We start from the raw sequence: 7,127 nt of genomic DNA, 5'->3' as shown, positions 1-7,127 counted from the left end.
CAATCGTTACCCCTTGGACCTGGTGGCCAAATCTGTACCCTGACCTCTGTAAGTTAGCCCATGGAGCCCCTGCAGACTGGGACGTAGAAACAACCCTTAAACCCACTGCTCCCTCATGGCCCACTCCCCATGACGCTCAAGGCCTTCTGGCCCCTGCCCTCCTCGGAGGACGAGCAGGTTGTGGAAATCAGAGACATAGAGGGAACCTAAGATAGTTCACTTTCTACGTCTGTCCAGGGCACGACCTGAATACACGAGGGCTAACTCATATGTGCGGGGGACAGAGTGATTTCTATTGCTGAAGCTGGAAATGTGAAACAACTGGGAATACTTACTGGAAACCTTCCTCCTCTTGGGATTTCATAACTGTAGCAGCTAACTACTCTCGAGTTAGCCTGAGAAATCCCAATTCCGTTAAACAAGCAAGAGCTGCATGTAGTAATTGGTGTCACCCCCTAAAAATCTCTTTCACAGATCCTGGCAAAAAAGCCCGTCAATGACAGTCAGGATATTAGTAAAGAATCAGGCTTTACCTAGAAAACTATGATAATGGGCTATCATTTATAATAAAACTGTTTGATCGTCCTCTACAGAGTACAGTAATAGGACCTAATCCTGTGCTGGCGGGGCTCTCCCCAGCTAAGAAATCGCCTCCTGTCCCACCCCAGAGCCAACCCATCTCAACCTCACTCACACCAAAGGGGTTAAAAAAAAACCCGCCTCTACAAGGGACCGTCTCCTCAACCTAATTAAAGGAGCTTTTAGTGCCCTATATAATACCAACCCCCAAATCACTGATTCTTATTGGCTATGTTTAGCCACCAACCCACCTTACTATGAAGGTATTGCAGTGGCAGGAACATATAAAAACTCCACTGAACATAATAACTGCACTTGGGACACTGAGACAAAGTTAACTCTAACTGAAGTTTCAGGAACTGGAACCTGTATCGGGAACCCTCCTAGCAATCTACGCTCATTATGTAACACCACTACCCAAGTGCCCCTCTCTAACGGATACTTAGTTCCCAATACCGGATATTAGTGGGCCTGCAATACATGGGGATTAACCCCGTGTGTCTCTTTAGCTGTTTTTTATTCTAACTCTGATTACTGTGTATTAATTTATCTGATGCCCCGGGTATACTATCACCCTGATGATTAATTTGTTAATGAATTTGATCATGCACCTGAGCGCCGTTTTCGCAGAGAACCTATTACTATGACCTTAGCAGTCTAATTAGGAATAGGAGGAATAGCTGCAGGAATAAGTACAGGGACTTCAGGACTTGTCTATGGACAACAACAATACCATGAGTTAAAAACAGCAATAGATAAGGATCTTCGGGCTTTAAAGTCATCAATTACTTGACTAAAAGAATCCCTGACCTCCTTATCTGAGGTAACCTTGCAGAATAGAAAAGGACTAGACTTATTGTTCCTCAAAGACGGGGGTCTCTGTGCTGCGCTAAAAGAAGAATGTTGCTTTTATATTGACCATTCAGGAGTAATAGAAGACTCCATGCAAAAGCTAAGGGAAAGGTTAGACAAAAGAAAACGAGACCGAGAATCTCAGAAAACATGGTTCGAGAGCTTATTTTATAAGTCCCCATGGCTAACTACTCTTGTATCTACCCTTATAGGTCCTTTAGTACTCTTGTTTATATTGTTACTAGTTGGGCCTTGTATTATAAATAAGCTTGTTACCTTTGTTAAAGATCACATCAGTACTGTTCAATTAATGGTTCTAAGACAATATCAAAATATGAGAGAACCTGACTGCAATGATACTGCCTCCAGAGATTCTTGGTTCTATGATTAGAAGCTTGTACTAAAAGAAGTGGGGAATGAAAGGAAAATTTTTAAACAATGTCCCCACACCCAGGTATTGTAAGAACCTATACCTTTGATCTTGTGTGAATGTTTATGTTCCAGGAACTAGCTGACCACAAACTGAACAAACAATTACTGGCAAAAACCGTATTTTAACTAATGTCAGCAGCAGGTAACTGACCTAAAATTGAACTTCTCCTTTTCCAAAGAGCCAATGAGCTAATTCCATGCCAAAGAACCCCTAGACCTTGTATAAATTCCCTTGCTTTTTTGGGCTCGGGGTTGACTTCCCTGTCTCCTGCGTGAGATACAAGTCGTCCCGAAGCTTCGTCAATAAAGTCTCTTGTGATTGCAGCGAGTGGATCTGGTGTGAGTTGTTTGGTGTCGCACCCGGTCTGGGAAAAACCCTAGTTTGGGGTCTTTCATTGTCAGTCTGAACATGAAGGTGTGTCTGATCCAGGCCATATAGTCTTTCCAATTACTTGCTATGCACCAGAAAACTGGATAATGACTAGGAATTGTAGAATTGATGCCTTTGCACTGTGATGCTGGAGAAAAGTATTGAATATACCATGGACTACTAAAAGAACAAACAGATTCACCCTGGAAAGGTTGAAATCAAACTGCTCCTTGGAGGCAAGAATTCTAAAACTTCTGACATACTTTAGACTTGTTGCAAGGAGGGACCAGGCCTTGGAGAGGGACACCATGCTTGGGAAGATGGAGGGACAGCACAAGAGAGGAAGATCCTGGATGAGATGGATTAAGTGACTGGGGTAACGGGGGTAGGTGTGTTAGAAACAATAATGATGGTACAGGATAGAGCAGCATTCAGAGCTGTTGTACATAGGGTCAACAAGTGTACCTGTCTGTGTTTTGCCTCTCTAAACTAAATATTCGTAATTTTTAAAACAGTGCCATGATTTTTAAGTCTTCTCTTCACATTCATGACCCTTTCTCCCAAAGGCATATCTTTACTTACAACTATTTCATATATGTCCCACCTGCCTGAAATATAGTGAATTTGTTTTTTGGCTTTTTCCTTAAATATATTTTTCAGTATGTATTACACCTTAACGAAAGGAAACAGAAGTCTTCCCAACTGGATCAAACAAATCAAATGAAACCTTGAAGTCGTCAAGGATTTAATTTTCTTTGGATCCACAATTAACAACAATGAGAACAGCAGTCAATAAATCAAATGAGATGTTGCAGTGGGAAAATCAGCTCCTGAGGATGCACAGGGGTGAAACCACAGTTTGCACTGTTTGGTGGGTGGAGGGACAGGAGGAAGAAAATGCGAAGGATCCTGGTGAAAACACAGGGTAATGATGGTGATTAACTTGCAAAACATAATGCATGAGAATGATTGTATGAAACATAATGTGAAACAAAAATGAGAACTTTGCAAACAAGTCAATTTTTTAAAGAAAAGGACTTCTTTAAAGTACTAAGAACGAAGACTTCACTTTAAATAATATGTGCCTGACTGAGGCCACAGTATTTTCAATTACCTCATATGCATATGAAAGTTAAGATAGTGAATAAAGAAGAGAATTGATTCCTTTGAATTGTGATGCTGGCAAAGAACTTTGAATAGACTATAGACAATCAAAAGATCTCAGTTAGTAGAGACTTTTAACCTGAGTGTCCAGCTCAAGTTCCTGTTCAGGCATTTGCTATCTTGTGGTTCTCTGATGGGCTCCATCCATAGGTAACTGTATGGCTTACACAAAGGCAGCACCTATCTGGAAGTTCAAAGCCACCAGTGACTCCATGGAGAAATGTAGGCAAACTCCTCATATGCAGTGGAGAGCCTCTGAAAACTAACTGTAAGGTTAGCTATGAGGTGGTTCTGAACAACAGTGGTGAGTTTAAATACTTTGTACTTTGTCTCCCTGTATTATTACCATAAAGCAAACAAATAGGTCTTGGAATAAGTGAAACCAGAATACTTTTTAGAAGTAAGAATGGTCAAAATGTCTCACATGCTTTCTCATGTTAATCAGCATAAGCTCATCTCTGGAGAAAGACATCATGTTTCATAAAGCAGAAGGTCAATGAAAAAGAGGAAGACCCTCATCACTATTAATAGACACAGTGACTGCACCAATGGAGTTCAGTAGAGCAGAGATTGTGACAATGTCACAGGCTGGAGCAGTGTTTCATTCTATTGTACACAGAGTTGACAGGGAATGGCCAAGGACATGCTGATAAAGCAGGTCAATCAGAACTAGTTTTAACAAAGACTATGGCAATATAACAATAGAAATAGGAATGAGAGCTATATGGCAATAAAAATAGACTCTCAAAGAATGTGGCAAAACAACAGATGCAAGAACAAGATAAAGGAGACAAAGGACATGGCCAAAAGTCAGTATACATCCATTAGAAGGAATGCACTAATCAGCTGTTTAAATCCCACTCCCCTAACAAAGGTTATATAAACCCTTCTGTAAGATAAAGATGGGTCACTCTGTCCTGACCCATTCATAGTCTGTTATGAATATCTAATAAACCTCAGTTTCTTTCTCTTGCTCACACTTGATATTGGTGTCTCTCTTCAAAGAGGCCCCTGGACCTCTTTTGGATATCATCCCCTTGACAGTCACTGTCAGTAGGAGCTGACTCAGTGGAACTAAACAATGTGATATCTATCTTTGTATTGTTGTTGTTATGTGCTGTTGAGTCACCTGTGACTCATAGCAACCCTACATACAACAGCCCTAAACCCTGCTATAGCCTGTGCTAATCTTATTGTCTCTGACGCATCTACCCCTATTACCCCAGTCCCTGAATCAATTTATTTCATCAAGGGTCTTCCTCTTTGTACTATTAAAACTCCTGGAAGCTGAACTAGCTTTTTTCCTGTTGTTGCATCCTAATCACCTTGCTCAATTCTAATGCTGACTTGTGATTTTTCCCCATAAGTAATCTTTTAATATCAGTTTATTGCATATAAAATGTTGTCAAAATACTTCATTACAAAAACAGACACCTTGCTTGATGACTTCACAAGAACCTGCCACAGTCATTTTTTTCTCTACCTCAAAATACATAAACGAGAATTTCTTGATGTGTAACATATTCATGCTAAATGCTCAAATTAAAAGTTGCTCAAAAGAATTTTTTTTAAATACTCAACAGTTTAATTAACATTTACATGATTGGGAGAAGCATCTTTTACACCAGTGTTTAATTCACACATCAGTAAGCACTAATGATAAGTGTGTTACCATATCATCTTGTAGCAGCTAGGCATATCAGTGACAGGCATCATAAAATTCAAGAGATAACTAATACTCAAAGACTGTAATAAAAAATTATTGGGGTAATTACCAATGTTGAAACTGAAGAGTTTTAATCAAATCATTTTCCTGGAATCTTGCATTTTCTTTTTTAAAAAAAATGGCAATCATAGAGAAGATGGATGCTTTCAACATTGAATGTAAGCCTAATTAGTGTCTTTTTTTACTGTAATTAATAACTACTACATTCTGCATTGTTTAATAGCATAGAGAGATTTTCTCTGAATCTCGATCTTTGCTTGCTATATTTCTTATTAATATTTGGCAACAGAAAAGAGTGTTAATTTCCTTAGATAAATAAAACCTTTGCTATTTCTGGTGTCCACAAAATTTCCTCATTAATGGACACAGCAAATATTTGAAGATATTTTCAATTCTGTTTCTTGCTTATGTTGTAGTTTGACCTGATTCTGAATAATGTCATCTGTTTTGTTTGACAGTATTATCAATGCTCTATTTGATATTATAGCTTTCTTTTCTTTCAATTGTATTGAATTTTTCAGCAACAATTAATTTTTCTGAAGGATATTCATAATTTTCTGGCTGCATTTGTATCTTCTAATATTTTCCTAGAAGTAGCTAATTATTACATGAGTTTTTTGTTTTGTTTTGTTTTGTTTGTATTTCCATTCATTCATTGTACACTTTCCTCCCTGCCCCCCCTTCCCCCCAGGTCTCCTTTCTCTTTGGCAAGTAAAAAAAAATAAAATTATTTCATTGTTATACACCCCCCTGCCCCAGTCCACTCCATTATGCAGGTTTCATTCTGGACTTTTGTCATGACAATAATACCTAACCATATCTTCTTCCTAAACAGTATTGTCCCTCTTCCATTTCAATGCAGTATATGTTATTTATCCCCTCTTAGTTTCCCCCCAGCTCCGATGTCAGTCCTGCTTTACAACAGTGGCACCATGCTGGATGGGTCCTTTTGTGACTGAGATATTTTACGCAGCCATAAGGTCCTCTAGAGTCACCCATTTTGTATATTTCATGAGTTCCTTGTTTTTCAATGCAGCATAGTATTCCATTGTGTAAATGCACCACAGCTTCTCTATCCATTCATTTGTTGATGGATACTTGGGTTGGGTTGTTTCCTACTCTCTGCTATTGTAAACAAAGCCTTAATATATCTACCTGGGTGGCACTTCTTGTTTCTTTAGGGCATACTCCCTGTAATGGAATTGCTGGGTCAAATGGTAGTTATAGTTCCAATTTTTTGAAAAAGATAGTGGTTGCACCATTTTACACTCCCACTTGCAGTGAATAAGGGTTCCAGTTTCTCTGCAACATTGCCAGCATTTGATGTTTGCTGTGTTCTGTTAAATTTTGCTATTCTTACTGTGGTGAGATGATATCTCACAGTTGTTTTGATTTGCATTTCTCTTAGAGCTAGGGATTTTGAACATTTCTTCATGTGTTTGTTTGCCATCTGGATCTCTTTTTGGGTGGTCTGTTCATACCGTGTACCCATTTTTCAGTTGGGTTGTTTACCTTTATCTTGTTGTAGTGCTCAAATATTTTATGAATTCTAGTTATAAGTCCCTTATCAAATATGTCATTACCAAATATTTTTTCCCAGATTTAAATGTTGTTATGATGGACTGGCATGGGGCATTTCGAGTCAGATGATCATATGATATATTATTCTGGAGACGAAAAGGTGAGGGAAAATGGAGTTGCTTTCATAGACAAAAAAGAAATTTCTAGGTCCATCTTGAAGTCCAACATTGTGAGTGATAGGATTATATCCATACGCTTACAAGGAAGTCCAGTGAACACTACTACCATCCAGATATATACACCAACAACCAGAGCCAAAGAAGAAGAAATAGATGATTTCTACCAACTCTTACAAGCAGAGATAGATCGAACATGCAATCAAGATGCATTGATAATAATGGGCGACTGGAACGCAAAAGTCGGGAACAGGGAAGAAGAATCAGTAGTTGGAAAACATGGACTTGGTGACAGAAATGAAGCTGG

General features: G+C 38.9%; 1 pseudogene; it reads left to right on the top strand.

Moving 5' to 3' along the window:
* LOC102858736 overlaps positions 1 to 7,127 on the top strand; it is a 100,311-nt pseudogene that overhangs the window by 7,093 nt on the left and 86,091 nt on the right.

Source organism: Elephantulus edwardii, unplaced genomic scaffold, assembly GCF_000299155.1.
Source record: "Elephantulus edwardii isolate Elephantulus edwardi_28Jun2011 unplaced genomic scaffold, EleEdw1.0 scaffold00043, whole genome shotgun sequence".
Lineage (NCBI taxonomy): Eukaryota > Metazoa > Chordata > Mammalia > Macroscelidea > Macroscelididae > Elephantulus > Elephantulus edwardii.
Note: the sequence above shows the minus strand (reverse complement) of the source record. Positions and strands in the feature narration are given on the sequence as shown.